General features: G+C 40.5%; 1 protein-coding gene across 4 annotated transcripts in view; it reads left to right on the top strand.

Moving 5' to 3' along the window:
• Nucleotides 1–20996, top strand: part of man1a1 (mannosidase, alpha, class 1A, member 1) — a 541635-nt gene that overhangs the window by 435148 nt on the left and 85491 nt on the right. The gene's annotated exons all lie outside the window — the stretch shown is intronic.

Genomic DNA, 20996 nt, shown 5'->3' with positions numbered 1-20996 from the left:
ATTGCTCTGGGATTGTTTCTGTGGCAGAACAGTTGGTTAGAATCACAGCTTGATACCTCAGAGCAGACTCAAAGTATAAACATCAATAGAAACTCAAAGAAAAATATATTCACATGAAGTTACAATTTATATTCAGCAATTTAGGATTTAAAAACTTTATTGGACTTGAAACAGCTTTTTCAGTGTTTGTTTCAATATTAAAGTGCAAGCTGGTGACAATTGTGTTTAAGATTAGGTTGATAGCAGTCTGAGTCTCTTGGCTTGACTTCAGTTAACATATTAACTAAATTAATCCCAGTTTGGGATTTTTCTCTAAAAACTTAAAATTCACTGTTGATCATGGGAATTTTTAAAAGTTATATATGAGTATAACATTTTTATTTATATGTAATTAAGACCAGCAGGCAGTTGTAACTAATATGTGTAGGAAAAAATGTTCCATTTTTCTTAGAGCCTTTTTATGCCTGAAGATTACAGTACTTATAATGTAGTTTCAAACAGAATGGAAAAGTGTTTAAACATCTTAAAATAAAACCTTATTTGAACATTGATTTATTTCTCTCTCGTAATTTTTCCAGGATTACTGGTGTAATAACTCTGTTCAATCTTGTGAAGTCAGCCACCTTAAAAATATTGACTTCATAAAGCTTTTGTTTTAAGGCAAATTTCAGGTAATAATATATAAAAGGTAAAATATAACCTTGTTGCTTTGATGTGCATTCAGCGTATCTTGAAAAACAAAATGTTTCTAATTAAGCTAACTTTGAAAGAAAATCACTTTTAGAGGTTAATCATGTAAGATTAATACTAAAGGCATAAATATTAGGACCAATGTGATAATTGTAATATTATGTGAATTAACAATTTGTTCAATTTTGTACATCAGATTTACATGTCTGAAGACAATTTATCTTGTATATTTCCTGATCTAAATCCTGGATGTGACAGATGTAATGATGGGGAAGCAATCTTTATACATTTGTTGTGGTCTTGTCGTGCACTTGAACTTTATTGGAGAGAGATTTTTCATGTTTTGTCAATAATATTACATGTTGATCTTGAACCTAATCCTTTAACAGCTTTGGAGTGTTAGAAGATATTAACAAGCTATTTTCTACATCAAGTCATACTATTGACAACTCATATGGCACGAAGAGCTATCCTATTTAAATGGAACGACCCTGTTCCACCCACTAGTACTCAATGGTTATGTCATGTTTTGCCTTAATTGAGAAAATGTCAGGTGTTCTAAATTGTATACTAACACTAATTTTCATAAAATTTGGAGTCCTTTTATGGTCAATTTTTGTACTCATTAAATTTGTTTGTCTTGTTCATTGAATATATTTATTTATGTACATGGATTTTCCTTCAGTTAGTAATGTTTTATAGATTCAGCAGAACTCCACTACCTTTAATTTTGTCAAAACATCCCAGGTTTTTTTTTCAGTAAGAAGTTAGAGTTCTTTACTTTGTTTTCTTTTCTTTTTGTAACTAAACAAAATAGTTCATGTAAAAGTGGCTGAAATATTGTTGTGCCATTCCTCCCCTAAATGTTTCTATTTTTAAAAATGCAGTTTTATTTTGTAGATATAAATCACTTCACAATTTAAGATCAGTGCTGTCTAATCCTAAGCTAATAAAGTAGATGAACACTGCTTGAATACAAAATTAACTGCAATAATATGAAAAATTGCAAGTGTTCTTCTGGAACCGATCTTTAAATAGATTGCCTTGTATTCCCTTGTAGCAAAAGAAATACATCAAGGCAGATGCAGGTCAGATGCAGAACATGTTCAATACATTGTAATGCCTGGATATTTGCTGTCACAGTTTTCTTTATGTATAACTTGAAGATTGGTCCAAACCCCCTTAAAAAGGTAAATAAATTTTGGAGAACAGCAGCTACACTGGTTTAACTTCTGACCTTGCTACAGGTAATACAATATTGCACAGATTCAAATAACAACCTATTTATAACATTTGAGTCTAATCTAAGTTCTTGTTTACAGATACTCCAAGCACTAATTTTCTCTTAATATGGATTTAAACATTTACCCAGGCCAACATTGTTGGATCTCTGAATGGCTCATAGCACTAATTTTCTCTTAGTATGGGTTTAAACATTTACTCAGGCCAACATTGTTGGATCCCTCAATGGCTCATAGCACTAATTTTCTCTTAATATGGGTTTCAACATTTTGAATGGCTCAGCTGACAATTGAATAATTGTGATCCAGGAAGGAAAGAGTTTAATTGTTCATCTGTGCCTTATCTAATAACATGCAGGATGACAGAGGAATCTCTCATATGCTGCTCTGCCTCCAAGGGGGGAAAAAAAACTATCCGATGTTAATCCTGTTAAACAAGTAAATCTGCAGATGCTGTGATTGCAGTTGACATAAAAAATGCTGGAGAAATTCAGCAATTGATGCAGCATTCTTTATGCAACAAAGATACAGGTACATGACCAGCATTTCAGGTCTGAGCCCTTCATCAAGATATGAGTAAAATTCAGGCAGGTCCCTAAATAAAATGATGGGGGGAAGGGCCAGGTTAGGAGCACTATCCCACGGGCAAGAAGTCATAGGTGGATATGGTGCAAGGATATGAGCAAAAAGCTGAGAAATAATAGGAAGGGTTGAAGGAAAGGGGATGGGGGAGAGTGGAGATGGGAATGGCCAACAGAAACAGAAGATGTCGATGTTAATGCCATCCTGTTTGAGAATGCCCAGATGGGTGTTGATCCTTTATTTTGCAGGTGGCCTCTTTTGACCAGTGCATGAGGGTATGGACAAATTTATCAGCATGAGAAAATTAGTCCTATGAGCCACTGAGGGATCCAACAATGTTGCCCTGAGTAAATGTTTAAACCCATATTAAGAGAAAATTAGTGCTATGAGCCATTCAGGGATCCAACAATGTTGGCCTGGGTAAATGTTTAAACCCATATTAAGAGAAAATTAGTGCTATGAGCCATTCAGAGATCCAACAATGTTGGCCTGGGTAAATGTTTAAATCCATATTAAGAGAAATTTATCAGTGGGGCACGGAATTGAAATAGTTGGCTGCTGGTGGAATCTGCACTGCTTGTGTGGTCAGAGTGAAGGTGCTCAGTGAATCGATCTCCCAGTCTGCATCCAATTTCTCTGATAATAGAGAAGGCAAGAATGGGAACACCGGGTACAATAGATGACCCCCACAGATTCATAAGAAAAATGTTCCTTCTCTTGGATGAACTGTTGGGGTCCCGAATGGTGGTGAGGAGAAGATGTGGGCACACTTCCTGCAGTCACAGAGGTTAAACAACAATGAGACACTTGACACAGAAGAGGTGAAAATCTCATGGTATGGTGTGATAATAACAGTCTGAGTCTTAATGTGGACAAGAAGAAGGAGATGATCGTAGGCTTCAGGAGGATCAGGAACGAGCACTCTCCACCACACTTTCAAAACTCAATAGTGGAGAGAGTAGAGAGCACCAAGTTCCTCAGAGTCCACTGAACAAGTGACCTATCCTGATCATATAGAATCTCCTCAGGCAATGTTACAAAGGCACAACAGTGACTGCACTTCCTGAGAAGATTGAAGTGGGAAAGGCTACCAGCCATTACAGTAGCTTGATCAAGAACTTCCTGGCCGGCTTCATCACAGTGTGGTACAGTTGCTGTAGAGAATTGGATTGGAGTCAATCCACAGGCCCAAAAGTGTGGAAAGAGAGGCTCACTGGGATCCCCCTCTTCCCCTCCCCCCTCCCCCACCCCACCCATCGACGTGATCTACTAGGATTGTTGTTGAGAGAGAGCACCTGCACATAGCATCTTCCAGATTCTCCTGTCAGGAAAAAAAGATATAGGGCTATCAGAGCTTGTAACATCAAGCTGCGAAACAGCATTTTCCCATGGGCAGTGAGAATGCTGAACTGCTCACACTAACCATTGGAGACAATTCTTTGAACAATATTTATTTATTTATACTGCATATGTGTCATTTGTCTACATCTGTATTATGTCTGGTTGTGTGTTTGCATGTTTTGTACTGAAGACTGTTTCGTCGGGTTGTACTTGTACACTCAGATAGTGTTCCTGCATCAAAAAAATGTGCTTACATGCATAGAATAAGCATATAAGAACATAAGCAATAAAAAAAGGAAAGATTATTTGGCCCTTCATACCCATTTAATGATATCATGACCTCAGCATCACTTTCTTGAACTAATCCTCTGTTCTCTATTGCTTCAATATCCAAGAGTCTATCAGTCTCTGTCTTGACAGATGCAGCACAACCCACTTGGAACCATAGAACCTTAGAATGCTACAACACAGAAAACAGATCATTTGTCCCATCTAGTCTGAGCTGACCATCATCTCCCTTGTCCCATTCAACTGCTCCCATCCCATAACCCTTCAGGCCTCTCCCATCCATGTATCTATCCAATGTATTCTTAAAATACATGATTGAGCCCATATTCACCACATCAGATGACAGCTCATTCCACACTCCCACCACTCTCTGAGTGAAGAACCCCCTAATGTTCCCCCTAAATCTTTCCCCCTTCAGCTTAAAACTATGACCTCTCATATTTATCTCCCCCAATCTAAGTAGAAAAAGCCTATTTGCATCCACTCTGTCTAGACCTCTCAAAATCTTGTAAACCTCTATCAAATACCTCCTCATTCTTCTTCTCTTCAAGGAATAAAGTCTTAATCTGTTTAATTTTTCCTTGTAACTCAACTCCTGAATACCCGGCAACATCCTAGTAAATCTTCCTTTCAAACTTATTGATATCTTTCCTATAGTTAAGCGCCCAGGACTGCACACAATATTCCAAATTTGACCTATCCATTATCTTAAACAACTTATCATAACATCCCAAATCCTATACTCAATACTTTGATTTATAAAGGCTAAAATACCAAAAGCTTAATTACAAACCTGTCCATATGTGATGCCACCTTTTAAACCCAGATCTCTCTGCTCCTCCACACTCCTCAGTGCCCTATCATTAACTGAGTATCTCCTACTATGGTTTGCCCTTCCAAAATGCCATGCCTCACACTTGTCTGCATTAAACTCCATCTGCCATTTTTTGGCCCATTCTCCTAGTTGGTCCAGATCCCTCTGCTAGCTGGAGAATGATCAAGATTCACTTCTCTTTGGGTGAAGGGGTTTGTTTTTGTCTCTGTCTTTTAATTGTTATTCCCATATTTTGAGATTGTGATCCCTGGTTGTAGACACCTAACCTAAATGGATGTCTGTCCAAATCTCTTCTGTCATACCATAAGGATTGATGTGATGACAGTCAGATCCCTCTTAAACTCTGGAATGTATGAGCCTACACCTTCCCATTTTAGCATTGCAGAGAGACCAATGCTTCCACAACAAATTCATCTGTTTTTTAACCAATCCTGCTGTAAAGCACAAAAATCTGTAGACACCATGGTTGAGGTAAAAACACAATGCTGGAGAAACTCAGCAGGTCAAACAGTGTCCTTTATATAGCAAAGGTAAAAATACATAACCCACATTTTGGGCTTCAGCCCTTCATCAAGGTATGAAAAAATGTTGGCAGGCATGAAAACAAAAGAGTAGGTGGTCACAAAAACAGGAGGTGATATGTAGAGAAGGGAGGAGGGATGGCTAGGTGAATAGAGAGGGAAGGGGGGAGGGAGAGCTGGGGAAGGGAAGTGGAAGTGGGGGGGAAGAGAGGAGAGCATGTTAGCATAAACCAGAAAAAGTTGATGTTAATGCCAACTGGCTGGAGGGTGCCCAGACAGAAAATCATGTATTGTTCCTCTAATTTACGGGTGGTCTTTGTGGAATAGTACATAATACCATGGACTGACAAGTGAGCATAGGAGTGTAACACAGAGCTGAAATGGTTGTCGACTGGGAGGTCTCTAACTGGTGCAGTCAGAACGAAGCTGCTCAGCGAAGCAAACTCCCAATCTGTGCCCGGTCTCTCTGATGTAGAGAAGGCCACAAAAGGAGCACTGGATGCACTAAATCAGTCCTGCAGATACTCGTGAAGTGCTGCTTCACTTAAAAGACCTGTTTGGGGCCCTGGACTGTGGTGAGAGAGGAGGTGTGGATGCAAGTGTGGCGATCAGCCATGATCGTATTGAATGGTGGAGCAGGCTCAATGGGCCATTTTTGGCCTACTCCTGTTCCTACTTCTTATGTTCCTATGTTCCTACTTCCTGCGGCCACAGGGGAAAGTACCGGGGGGCAGGTGCGATTGGCAGGGAGGGATATGTGCACAAGGGAGTCACAGAGGGAATAGACCTATGGAAGGCAGAGGGGAGGAAAGGGGAAGATGTGTCTGGTAGTGGGATCCTGTTGTAAGTGCTGGAAATTCTGGAGGATAATGTGTTGGATGTGGAGGCTGGTGGGTGGTAGGTGAGGATGAGGGAAATTCTATGTTTGTTGCATCTGGGGGCAGAAGGAGCCAGGGCAGATGAATGGAAAATGGAGGAGATGTGGGTGAGGGCTGAGTTGATGTTGGTGGAGGGAAGCCACATTTGAGGCAGACATTTTGGAAGAGCTGGACTGGAAGACCTCATATTGGGAACAGATGTAGCGGAGATGGAGAAATTGAGAGAAGGGGATGGAATTCTTGCAGGGGGCAGGGTGAGGGGAAGTGTAGTCCAGGTAGTTGTGGGAATATTATATATCAGTGGCAAGCTTGTCTCCCAAGATAGAGACAGAGAGACTTAGGAAGAGAAGAGTGTTGTCAGAGGTGGACCAGGTGAGTTTGAGATCAGGGTGGAAGTTGGCCACAAAGTTAATAAAGTTGATGAGCTCATCGCAGGTGCATGAAGCAGCCCCAATGTAGTCATTAATATACCAGAGTAAGAGTTGAGGGATCTTTCCTGAGTAGGCTTGTAGCATGCAAAGCCCACAAACAGGCAAGCTTAGCTGGGACTAACACGGGTACCCATGACTACTCCTTTGATTTAGAGGAAATGAAACAAGGTAAAGGAGAAGTTATTTAGAGTGAGGCCAAGTTCTTTCAGGTCGGGGAGGTTGGTGGTAGAGGGTGACTGGTCTGGTCTCTGGTCTAGAAAGAAGTGGAGTGCCTTGAGACCTTCAGTATGGGGGATAGAGGTATAAAGGGATCGGTCATCCATCATGAAAATGAGGCAGTCCAGTTTGAGAATCTGAAGTAATTAAAGAGATGGAGGGCAGATGTAGGACTGGACTAGGGGAGAAAAAATAGAGTCATAGTACGATGAAACTAGTTCGGTGGGGCAAGAGCAAGTGGAAACAATGGGTCATGGATAGAAGTTAGAAGGTGGGGATGGGATACATGAGGTTGGTGGCTGTGGGAGGGAGGTGACCAGTGGTGATGAAGTTGGAACTGCCTGCTTCTCCGAGAACAGTACAAACCACAACATTTTTGCCACACGATTTACTTTTACTTGAACCCCACAGGAGAGCATTGATACTCCCCTATTAAGATTTACATTGTATACTTGATGCGTTGGAATGCTGAGACTTCAATGTTAAGATTCAGGTTTTAAACTTGGCGGATTTTAAACATACAGTAATGTACTTGCTGCTTAAAATGCACATTTTCCTCACAATGCAAGCACCAACTGCAGACTGAGTATTGAGTGAGCACTGCTAAACAACTTTATTCTGTCAGCATGACCCTGAACTTCTGGCAGCATCCCATTTATTTCTCTGACTCACTTCCGAAAGCTCTCAGTTCTTGGCACCCAGTACTATTCAAATGAATCTCACAGAACGGCATCTCATCTGTCCATTAAGGATGTTACAGCTTTCAAACTCGACATTATGTTCACAAAATTTCTGAAAGCACTTCTCCCTCTTTTTTTCTTGACATAGTAGTTAAATCTATAGCTAATTTTGATGAAAGCTCTTTCATCTGGATTTTTAATTTGATTCTGTCTTCAGAGGGGCCTGAATATTTTCAGCATTTTCTGTTTATATTTGAGTTCCCATATCTAAATGCGTGCAAGAGGTACATCTTTTGTTCATTTGGGAATGTTGGAATGAAACAATCTTTCATGAAGAAGATAAGTATAATATTCCACAATTTCATGTTGGCAATACTCCACTAAATATAAGTGCCAGCACTTATTTTTAAACTGCTCCAGTAATTCCTGGAAACTTTGAAAAGAAAAATGTGGCAAATGAAAAATATTTAAAAAAACATTAAATACTGGAAAATGTTTGATAGGTCAGTCAGCATCTGTGAAGAAAAAAACAGAGTTACTGTTTCCTTACATCATGACTGAATGTTGCTTGATGTGACTAGTTTTGGAGGAATGGAAAATGTGGAAATCAAAAAAAAAATGTTTGATAGTGGGCAAGAGTGATTAAATGGCTAAAGTAAAACATGGATGAGCATTACTTAAAGAATTAAGCAGTGGGTCCAGAAGAGATGCAATGGTTACAGCAAAATATGTCAGGAGAGGAAAATGTAGGAAATCTGTAAACAGAAGTCCTCTGTAATCTTGAAATGTTATGGAGAATGATCTTTTGCTCACTGTGACTTTGGTAGTGGTGAACCTTCAAAGATCAGCAGGTACATCAAGAGATGCAAGTTTCATACATCAATGTAGAGAGGGATGGTAACGCAGCTGGTAACTTGGTTTCTGCAGATTACTTTCCTGCGTAGTTATTTACTCAATTAAGTTTTTTTGTTGTTTTCCATTGCCCTTTAATGTCATTGTAATGCTGCATTTCTTTTTCAATATTTTTATGAACATTAAAATTCCACATTGAAAAATATAAGAGTACATAAGAATATAGGTTAAAAGTCAAAAAGATACATTACACTTAAATATATCATTTCATCCAAGGAACCCCACATACTCAATCAAACAAATTGTGTTGTATTAATATTTTATTATTTTATTATAAAAAAATTCTAAACTTCACTACCAAAATATCAGTCAGAAAATACCCTATTTGTCAACTCTTCTACCTTCATATCAAATCAAAGATTATGAAAGTAATTCAAAAAGGGTCCCCACAGTGTTTGAAAATTTGAATTCAAATTGGAAATTGAGCATCTAATCTTCTCTAACTTTAAACATGACATGCCATCAAGTAGCCTTTGAGCTATATAACAAGTAGGCAAAGCAACGTCCCTCATCCTGAGCAACACTGCTCATAAAAGAAAGAAAAACAAAGACATGCAAATTAGATACCGTTAAAATTATGCTATTCTCTCTAACAATATCAAATAAGACAGTTAAGAGATTAGGTTTAAAAGTAACTTCAAAAAGTACAGAAGTTTGAAATACTTTCTTCCAGTATTTCTCAAGATTCTGACATGTCTAAAACATATGAATTAATGAAGCATTTCCATTGTTGTATTTATCACAACAAGGAGATCCATCTGCATAAAAAAGAAGATAGTTTGTCTTTGGACATGTGATCCCTATGGACTACTTTAAATTGTAGGAGGGAGTAGAGGGCACATTTCAAGTTTCCTCAGAAAATAAAAGCTGTAGGTCCTGTTCCCAGTATTTTTAATGCTGTATTTCTAAATTAATTTGCCTGCTTTTATGAATAAACAGTGGTACCAACCATCTTTGCATTAGCTATTACTTTTTTGTAATATTAATATGCCTGAGTAATCTCTGAGGAACTGGGTTACAGGGAAAGGTTAAACAGGTTAGGACTTTATTCACTGGTGCATAGAAGAATGAGGGGAGATTTAGCTACAAAATTATGATGGGTATAGATAGAGTAAATGCAAGTCGGCTTTTTCCACTGGTTTAGGTGAGATACAAGCCAGAAGATATGGGTTAATGGCGAAACAGGAGAGGTTTAGGGGAACATTAGGAGGAATTTCTTCACACAGAGTGGTGGGAGTGTGGAATGAGCTGCCAGCTGAAGTGGTGTATGTAGGCTCAATTTTAATATTTAAGAAATATCTCGACAGGTATATGGATGAGAGGGGTGTGGAGGATAATGGAATACTTGCAGGTCATTCATTATCTGTGGGACTAGGCAGATCAAGAGTTCAGCACAGACTAGAAGGGCCTGTTTCCTCAGCTGTGATGCTCTATGAACTACCATTCACCCAAAATGATAGGCAGTAAATAAAAGAAGCAGGTCCAGTCAAAATACTGTATCTTAAATTCGAATTGTGTAATTTTCCAAGAAATAGTTCCATACGCTGCAGCCCGAGCATTTGTGGTAGGGTACTGAGGTTCAGTAGGAGGCACAGTGTCATGTGGGAATAGATTTTAGATTTTTAGTCAGCAGTATTCAGAGGGGTTCAGACGTCGGGGACTCAAGCAGACTACTCTTTGCTGTTTTGTCAATCTTGTCCTTTCTTCGAAATGTCAAACTCGGTTTAGTAAATTGTGTAATGATGAATAGTTCAAGAATACCATCTTACTTTAATGTTGTATTTATATTGAAGCTTTTGAAACAAGCCATATCAAGAGCATGTATCATTTTATAGGTTAAATAGGCCAATAGGGTGAAGCAAATTAAGTTTGGCTTGGAAGAACCAGATCATTTTTGCATTTAACCAAGGTGTAGAAAAGCACGATGATTAATCCTGTATGCCTCACATTTACTGTCTTTTTGCATCATGACATTTTATTAGTATTTCCATATATCTCTTTCAGTACATTCACAGCTTATGTTCAGTGTAGCACCTATCAATTCAAAGGCATAGAATTGCTTGGAAATTACAGTAAAATGCAGGCCTCCAGTCCAAATATCCCATGCTGACAGAAATTAAGAAAGGGTAGATTTTTTTTATTTACAGCTTCCATTCTCAGTAAACCTTGTGATTCTTCTTTCCTTTCTGAAATGGGCTCTCTGTGCAAAAACTGGGAAAAAAGAAAGTTACTAAAACATGGATGCAGCATTGCAGCCCTTACTAGAAAATGAAATGAGCAGAGGCCACCTGCAGGCCCAATTGAAACATTCTTGGACAGAAACAAAAGTGGACTACTAAAGCATCTTCTTTCCAGTGACAGGACAAAATGTTGTCATTTGTCATAATTGATGGAGGACAATATGGTAGGTTTACAAATTGTTGCACCAAACTTGCACATGTATTGTCAGCACACTGATATCTGATGATAAGTATACTTGTAAGTACAACTGCAGCTTACTCCAATGTAATACCTGTCAAGACACAAATAGATCACTCGTGACAGACCTGTGTCACAATTGTAGTAACCAGAAATCTCTAATTCCTGGACTCAGGATTTCACTTCTCATGTATTTGTCCTGTCTTATTACCTCACTGGCATCATGTTACCTTGATTTAGTTTTATCCCCCTGGCCTAGTCCTCCCAATGTATGCGCTAATGTTTAGCAGTCAGTGTGCACAAAAATCTTACGTTGTGCAATTTTTTTTCCTATGATAAAAGTATGTGCACACTGAATGCTTGTGCAAATGTAAACTTGAAATTGTTTAAAGATAATTTTGACACAGCCATTCTCTCATGCCTAATAAAACAGTATTGGCATATTTTAATATAATTCAACTATGATTGCATTCTACAAAGTAACAGATTTAGTTAAGATGTTATTCTATACTTGAACTACTTTGTTCAGTTTGTTGTTCCATTAAATAAATCATCAGAGTATTTCTTATTTTTATGATCCAATGCCAAAATAAATTAATAACAATAATGCCCATAAATTCACAGATTATTATTATTAAGGTTGCTAGGAATGGTTAAATCAAAACTCATTCAATAATTAACCTTAATTTCCTTTGTGCATTGGTTGTAAAACATGTGCCCACCTACATCTGGAATTATTCGCATGCCCTTCATCTCTTCTACTATGGACAAGAGTGTATAGTGATTCCCCCATACCAAAGGCCTCAAAGCCCTTTGTTTCTTTCTCAACAAAAGATCCAACCAGTCCTCCTTCACCATCACCCTTGTCCAGCTGGTAGAACTGTCCTCACCCTCAATAACCTGCTATGACATCCCATTTTCTTGAAATCAAAGGGGTAGCCATGGGTACCACCCCTTCTTGCCTTTTTTGTTGGCTACGTGGAGAAATCCATGCCACAGGCCTACACAGGCATGGCTCATCAATTCTTCCTCTGCTATATTGACAATTACTTTGGTGATGCCTCATAGGAGTTTGTTGACTTTATCCATTTTGCTGCCAACTTCAGCCCTGACTTCAAATTCACTTTGTCCATCTCTAGCACCACTCTCCCTTTCCTCAATCTTTCTGTCTCCATCTCAGGAAATAAACTCTCAACCATCATCTTCTCAAACCCAACAACTCCCACAACTCCTTTCTCTGAATTCCTCTGTCTCTGTCACATCTGCTCCCAGAATAAGATTTTCCATGCCAGCTCATCAGAGATGTTCTCCTTTTCAAACAATGTGGCTTTCCCTTCACCACCATTAACTTATCTCTCATCCGCATATGCTCCATTTCCTGCATACCTGCCCTGGCCCCCTCTGCCCCTACGTGCAACAAGGACAGGATTCCTCTTGTTCTCATTTACCACCCAACCAGCCTCCATATCCAACATATTTTCCTCCTCTATTTCCACCACCTACCAGACATCAGACCACCATCAGACATATTTCCATCCCCACCACTCATTCCCTTGGCACCCACCCCTGTAACTGCAGGAGATGCCCCACTTGTGTCCACACCTCTTCGCTCACCACAATTTGTGGCCCCAAAGAGTCCTTCCAAGTTAAACAACATTTCACGTGAATTTTCAGGGGTCATTTACTGCATCCAGTGCTCCCTTTGTGGTCTCTTCTCCTTCAGAGAGACTTGAAATAAACTTTGAGATCTCTTCATTAATTACCACGACTCTCTCCGCCGCAATAGCGTGGATCTCTCATTGGCCACCCAATTAGATTCCTCGTCCTATTCCATTGTTGAAATGTCTGTCCATGGTGTCGACAACTGCCAGACTGAGACCACCCGCACCTCAACTTCTGCTGGGCACCTCCAAATGGATGGCAGTAACATTGATTTCTCCAGTTTCCATTAAACACCACCCACCCCCCCCCACCCCCCAATCTTCATTCCCCATTCTCCTTTCCTATAACATGCTCTTTCTCTCTTACATCCCCCCCCCCCCCACCCTTTCCTTTCATGGAGCCAAATCATTTCTCACCTTTCCTCTTACCATATTCAATTAACCTTTTGTCTGTTGATCTGAACCCTTCCCCCTTGCTTTCTCCAGCCTTTAATTCCGAAGCCTTTCTCTTTTTGCGTGAAAGGCCTCAGGCCCTAAATGTTGGTAATATATCTTTACCTTCTATGGACACCATGAGACTGGCTGAGTTCTTCCAGCATTTCTGTGTGTTTTTACTATTCTCATACTGTTCCATGTTTCTATAGAGAGAGAACAAAATCCTGTTTTCTGGACCCACCTTATCTGTATTCCTTATGTTGTTTTCCAATGGAACTGTTCCACATCAGCAAACTTGTACATGCCTAATTCATTGAAGGTAACTTTGTCTCATTCTAGCTGAATCATTGGTTGTCATAGAATCTCCTTCCATTTACTGCTTCAGCAAAGAGTACTCTTTTAGCTCTTGGAACTATGTGAGCCTGACATGGCACTAAACATGTGCCAAACCATGCCCCCAAGCTTATGGGAAAGTCTGTAACAAGTGCAAAGGGAAGAATCACTATGCAGGGGAATGCTTTTCCAAAGGGAAACAAGACAGAAGTAAAAGTGTACACACGAGAGAAGACACTATAAAAAAAACTGCACTCAGTGATACACTTTTTGTAAGCATGATAGAACAGGAAGTGATGAGTGTCAAGCAGGATAAATGGACTGTCATTGCATAGAAATTGAACAAATATTCCTTTCAAGCTGGACCTGAGTGCAAAGGTCAATTTGATCTGTGAATGCAACATCAGGGCAATACATCCATGCAAATCCTGTACTGCTCAAAGCTTACAATGGTCAGAGCAAGGACACAAAAGGTACATATAAACTCAAGGTGAAAGTCAGAGGTAAAGAGCACCATCTCAGGTTCATAGTAGTCCCAAATAGGCAACAATCACTGCTTGGTGACGAACCATATGAAAACTTAAGCCTAGTCACATTAGGTGTATCACATTAACAGAGACAATGAATGGAACAGCATAGAGGAAATACTGGATCAATTTCCAGACATCTTCAAGGGGTTTGGAGTTCTACCATTCACCTATAAGATACAGTTAAAGGAGGACACACAGCCAGTAGTTCATGCCCCAGGACAGGTTCTACCGCCACTAAAAGAAAAGCTCAAGCAGGAAATTGACTGAATGACAGCACTAGGGGCTCATAAAGAAAATGGAGGAGCCCACAGAATGGGTGAATTCGATGGTGTGTGTCAAAAAGAAGAATGGTGACCAACATGTGTGCAAGGACCGACCCAAAAGACCTGAATGTCAATATAAAGAGGGAACATTATCAGGTTCCAACCAGGGATGAAATTATAAATGAGATGGTCGGTGCAAAGTTTTTCACTAAATTGGATGCATCCCAGGGCTTCTGCCAAATAAAACTACATGATGACAGCACAAAATTCTGTACATTTAATACACCATTTGGATGATACTCCTTTTGAAGGATGCCTTTTGGAATTTCCTCAGCTCCAGAAGTGTTCCACAGGACAATGGAGCACATCAAAGAAGGCATAAATGGGATACATGTGTATCCCATGATCCTATGGGGATCCACACAGGAGCAACATAACAAGAGGCTCATCAAAGTGCTACAAGCATCCAGACGTATGGATTAAAGTTAAACAGAGAAAAATGTCAGTTTCATGCGAAGAAAATCATCTTTTTGTGAGATAAACTGTCAGAGGTAGGTGTGGAACAAGACAAGAGCAAGGTGAAAGCAATTTCAGAGATGTCCAGATCCACTAACAAAAAAGCCATATTGAGAGTGCTGGGAATGATCAATTTCATTGGTAAATTCATACCATACATGTCTTCCAAAATAATCTACCAAAGGAAGTTGTTACAGGACAAATGTGAATTCAAGTGGACAGACAACAAAGAATGGGGACCAACCCAATGGGGATCATTCTAACTACAGAATTAGTGCTTTTGACATTCTTTGACACATGCAGAAAGACAAAAAAAATACCTAAGGATGCTTCAAAAGATGGAATAGGTACTTCAGGTTGTTGGAGAAGATTGGAGGCCAGTCTCATTCACATCAAGGACAAGGACCACATCTGAATGTCGATTTAGACATTGTCTGGTCTATGAACTCAATAAATTTCACAGTTATGTATGTGGACTACCAACATTCATGCCAGAGACAGACCACAAGCCATTAATAGCCATAATAAGGAAAATCTCAGTGAGATGACACCACCAATACAAAGACTGATGATGAAGCTACAACGTTATGACTTTGGATTGGTATACACACCAGAGAAACTTATTGTGCTGGCTGATGTGTTACCCAGGGCAACAACATAGAGTGAAGCACACAATGAGAGTTTCACAGAGACAGATGTGAATCTCCAAGTGAATCTGATCACTGAATCTCCTGCCATATCTGACATGAAATCCAAGCAGATTGCAGCTGAATCAGAAAAGGACACAATTCTACAGAAGGTCATCAAGAATCTGAATGAAGGTTGGCTTCGAGGTAAATGTCAGCCATACTACATCAGAGCTGAGCTGAGGGTTGTCAGTGAACTTCTACTCAGATAGAGCAAATTATCATTCCTCAAACACTGCAACAAGAGGTGCTGAAAAGGGAGCATGAGGTGCACCTTGGAATGGAAAAATGCAAGGGGAGGGCCAGAACTACTGTTTATTGGCTAGGGATAAACACTGACATTGTCAGGATGGTTTCAAGCTGTTTGAAACATCACACAAAGCAGATAAAGGAACCTATGATAATAACTGATGTACCAACAGAACCATGGCAGAAAGTTGGGACTGATCTGTTCCACATGGATGGAAATAATTAGTTGTTGGTTCTTGATTATCAAACTATCTGGAGATTGTGTTGCTTCCCAACATGTCTGCTGCTTGTGTGATCAAATATATGAAATTGATCTTTGTAAGACATGAAATTCCTCAAATTGTCTACAGCAACAATCGTCCATGCTACAACTGTAGAGAATTCCAGAACTTTGCAGAAGAGTATGGTTTTCAACATGTGACTTCCAAGTCCTCTGCATCCACAGTGAAATGGTAAAGCAGAGAAAGGAATTCACATAGTTAAACAGTTGTTCAAGAAAGCACTAGATTAGGGGTTTCCAAAGTAGTCGATATCGATCTGCAGGAGTTGATGGGACAATCCAGGGAGTCAATATATGCCAAGGGGTCAATAACACCAGGAGGGTGTTCCATAATGCGGGAGGGGGCTGTTGGGGGGAAGGTTTATCTGCAAAACCTCTATGCACTGCTGTAACGCTTCCCCCTCATTTTGCATGCCCTAGCCAGCTACACAAAACCTGCTGACTCCGGGATGCTGCATTTAACAGATAATTAAATTTTCTGCCCCTTAATTTGTCTTCCATTTGAGGTTATAGGGCCTACACCCCCAATTGGAGGACAAATTAACATCTGGCTCAAGGTGGCACCATATGGAGGAAAGAAGGCTCAAAAGCCAGACTATCTGACCTAAAACCAGTCATCTGGTCACCTTACCCAGCACCCTCCCACCCCATCCATTTCCCCCTCCGCCGACCAGCAATCCCCATCCAACACAGCCTCCCCATTCAACAACCCCCATCCAGCACTCCCCCCATCCAGCACTCCCCCATCCAGCAACCCCATCCAGCACCCCCCTCCAGCACTACCTCTGTCCAGCACCCCCTATCCAAGAACCCCCCCCTTCAGCAGCCCCCATCCAGCACCCCAACTGTCCAGAACATCCCCCATCCAGCATCCTTGTCCAGCACCCCCTTCCAGCACTCCCACAGTCAAGCACTCCCCTCTTCCAGACCCCACCATCTAGCACCCCCTTCCCACACCCCCACCATCCAGCACTCCCCTCTTCCAGCACCCCACCATCTAGCAGCCCGTCCAGCATCCCTAATCCAGCTCCCTTGTCCCACTCCCCCATCAGCCCCCCCATCCAGAAACTCCATCCAGGATCCCCTCGTCCAGCCCTGCCCCTCCCTCGCCAGTGATGGGATTCCATGCCTGGAGGTCGATGAGGGACCACGTAGTCCCTGAAGGGGTCGACAGTCTAAAAGGTTTTTGGAAACCCTTGCGCTAGACTTTGGCTCAGAGCTGTATCTAGCTCTATTGAGATACAGAGCTTTCCTACTTAAACATGGCATGTCACCCACTGAGCTTCTGATGGAATGTAGACTACGCACCACACTTCCCTACTCTGCAGGCCCAAACAAGAACAGAGGTGTCAAAGATGTTGAACATAAACAAAAGCGTCTGCAAGGGAGACAAAAAGCAAATTATGACAAGTCAGCGAGAAGCTTATGGCCACTGGCACAACATAACACAGTGAAACTCAGAGATTCCAACACTTGGGACAGGAAAGCCACTGTTCTGGAGGAAGTAAATCCAAGATCCTATACAGTCAGAACAGAGGACGGTCAAATACTGAGGAGGAATCAAAGGAGCCTCCTGAAAACGCCAATACTGCAAGAACAGATAAATGCAGACGGTTCAGCTTGCACAGCAACAGTGCAAATGCCACCCATGCAAGAGAGTAGTGGACCAGCAGAGCCGACACAAATACCTGTGTTAGGAAGATCCACACAAATTGTCAAAGCACCTGATAGGCTGAATCTATAAAAGAAAAAAGAACTATACACTTAAAGGTTTGTGCTGCTGATGTTCCTGTTATGTTTGTGTTGAATTTTACATTGAAAGAATATTGTATTAATGTGACATGTTAAGTTAAGCATCTCAAAGAAAGGGGATGTAGTGATAGAGTGCTACCACCTGGAGGAGTCAAAGCCAGAGTGTGTGGCATCTGGTGAATGTTGTATCTTGTGAAGGCTGTTGCATCTTGGAAAGATTCAAGATGGATGTCTCCAAATGAGGACTTGCCTGTGTGTGTTCTGTTCTTAGTGCTGTTTGCTTAGTTAACAAATCTAATTGTTTAAAAAGAACCCAAATTTCTTTATTGTAATAAGAGAAACATCACAGCTTCTATCCTATGATAGTTGTTTCTCCTTTGATGTTCGGAATGGTGAATCTTGAAATGTATTTCAAGGGTGGTCAAAACCATAGTCTGTCTAGTTGGATGATGGCCCTGAATGCGAGCAAGCCAAAGATAGTTGAGAGTCTTCTGTTGAATATATTCCTGCAACCATTGAATATCATTGTACTTTATAAATTAAAACTAGGAGAAGAACATATCACCCTTTTGAGCTGTTTTATCATTAATATCATGGCTAATTTCATAGATTTCTTGATTTACTTACACCAAATGTTAGCATACCACTGCTCAGCTGTTATTCTTTCAGATCGGATTCTTTGATAGCTTACCTATCAAAATACATATGGGTACTTTATGACCACTAAATAATTGTGTAAATAAGCACAGGTAAAATAATTGTATTTGAGATGTGCAGAGCCACAAAGGGATTTAGGAGTGATGGTAAATAGTACCCTCAAGGCTGATACTCAGGTAGATGGTGTGGTGAAGAAGGCATTTGGAATGTTGGCCTTCATAAATCGGAGTATTGAATTCAAGAGTAGGGAGGTTATGATGAAATTGTACAAGGCATTGGTGTGGCCAAATTTGGAGTACTGTGTACAGTTTTGGTTCCCAAATTATAGGAAAGATATAAACAAAATAGAGAGAGTGCAGAGAAGGTTCACAAGAATGTTGACAGGATTTCAAGGTTTGAGTTACAGGGAAAGGTTGTGCAGACTAGGGCTTTTTTCTCTGGAGCGTAGAAGATTGAGGGGGGACTTGATAGAGGTGTTTAAGATTTTAAAAGGGACAGACAGAGTAAATGTGGATAAGCTTTTTCAATTAAGAGTGGGGGAGATTCAAACTAGAGGGCATGGTTTAAGATTGAAGGGGAAAATTATAAAGGGAACATGAGGGAAAATTTCTTTACGCAAAGGGTGGTAGGGATGTGGAATGAGCTTCCGGCAGACGTGATCGAGGCGGAATCATTGGTTACATTTAAGGAAAGACTGGATAGTTACATGGATAGGAGAGGACTGGAGGGGTATGGACCGGGTGCTGGTCAGTGGGACTAGGAGGGTGGGAATTTGTTACGGCATGGACTAGTAGGGCTGAACTGGCCTGTTCTGTGCTGTAAGTGGTTATATGGTTATATGGTCTTTGATGCAGTATTTGGTCTTTGATCACAAAGTGGCTTGGTTATGTTAAAACACCAGATTATTCTTTCAGATCTGCTGTACATTCTGGCCATGAGCCACTGCAATATTTTTGCTGGTCTGAAAAAGTTTGATGAGCCACTGAATTTTATCAAACAAGGAACACGTTGGACATCAGAATTTGGCCAATCACTGCCTTCTCAAGACAATTAAAAGATGCCAGTGCCATTCACTTCACAAATAATAGTTATCGCTTTGCTGCTTTTGCTGTTCAGTGCCTTTCCATTAATAACAATGCCTTTTCCTCCCTTTTAATCATATGTATCCTCTAATTCAGCCATTCTCAATGGGAGCCGTATTCTCCCAGGGGCCACAGACTGATTATCAGGGCAGAATTAAAAGCAGCACGTTGAAGTGCACTCATTTAAAATTGCATACATTTATTTTATTTTTAGATGATGTGTAAATGTTGCTTTTGTATTAAAGGTTGAGGATGGAAGAGTTCAGATGTTAAAGAGTGACAGCAATGCTAGTAAAATCTGTCAAAGGCTTGTGCAACAAGTCATTGATGAAACTTCTCATTCTTAGACAATATCTGTTGAGGCTGCTCAGAATTACAAATCCAAAAAGCAATCACTTTCTCTGTCTTAATATATGCAACAATAATACCTTAATGTTTGGCAGAGGTTCCAATGGCTTTTCTACCTCCTGCCACTTATCTACTGGCTCTGATCCCAGCTAGTTTTTCTGTTGACTTTGGAAAAAGCACAGTAGTTTCCCTGCCATAGCTAAATCACAAATATGGCACTGTTCAAGGCAGTAGCAAAGAAATAAAATGATTGTAAAAAGGAACAACAAACTGAAAAATAGGTGTCAGTATTTTGCCGGTCTTACCATTTAATTAAACAAAAAAAATCTTTCTCTGCTCTCTCCTGTTTTGATTTCCTATTTTAAACCTTATGAATTAATACTTTTATTTTGAATATTCAAATAACTTGCCCTTTTTTGTGATTTGTTTGTAATTTTCAACAAAATTGTCATTTTGCATGAGGATTTCATTCATCTCTCATTGTAGTTTTGTAATGTTTTCACATTCCTGAATCTTAGCCAATTTTCCTATTCATCAATTTTGACCCTCAAAATCCAAGTTGTATCTGGAATACTTACGTTGAAAGACCAAAGACGGTTGGTACATGGAGTCACCCCAACCCCACTCCCCACCTCCCCCATCCCTGTGGACTTCCTCCCGTACCAGACCATACATAATCCTTAGTAATGTTCTGTTCTAATGTTACTCGTAATTCATAATTCCCATATATCACTGAATGTGATATTCTTCTTTGGCTTGGCTTCGCGGACGAAGATTTATGGAGGGGGTAAATGTCCACGTCAGCTGCAGGCTCGTTTGTGGCTGACAAGTCTGATGCGGGACAGGCAGACACGGTTGCAGCGGTTGCAGGGGAAAATTGGTTGGTTGGGGTTGGGTGTTGGGTTGTCTTTTGTCAGTGAGGTGGGCTCTGCGGTCTTCTTCAAAGGAGGTTGCTGCCCGCCGAACTGTGAGGCGCCAAGATGCACGGTTTGAGGCTATATCAGCCCACTGGCCGTGGTCAATGTGGCAGGCACCAAGAGATTTCTTTAGGCAGTCCTTGTACCTCTTCTTTGGTGCACCTCTGTCACGGTGGCCAGTGGAGAGCTCGCCATATAACACGATCTTGGGAAGGCGATAGTCCTCCATTCTGGAGACGTGACCTACCCAGCGC

The sequence above is a fragment of the Narcine bancroftii genome, chromosome 6 (assembly GCF_036971445.1).
Source record: "Narcine bancroftii isolate sNarBan1 chromosome 6, sNarBan1.hap1, whole genome shotgun sequence".
Taxonomy (NCBI): Eukaryota; Metazoa; Chordata; class Chondrichthyes; order Torpediniformes; family Narcinidae; genus Narcine; species Narcine bancroftii.
The sequence above is the reverse complement of the archived record's forward strand: the minus strand, read 5'-3'. Positions and strand labels throughout refer to the sequence as shown.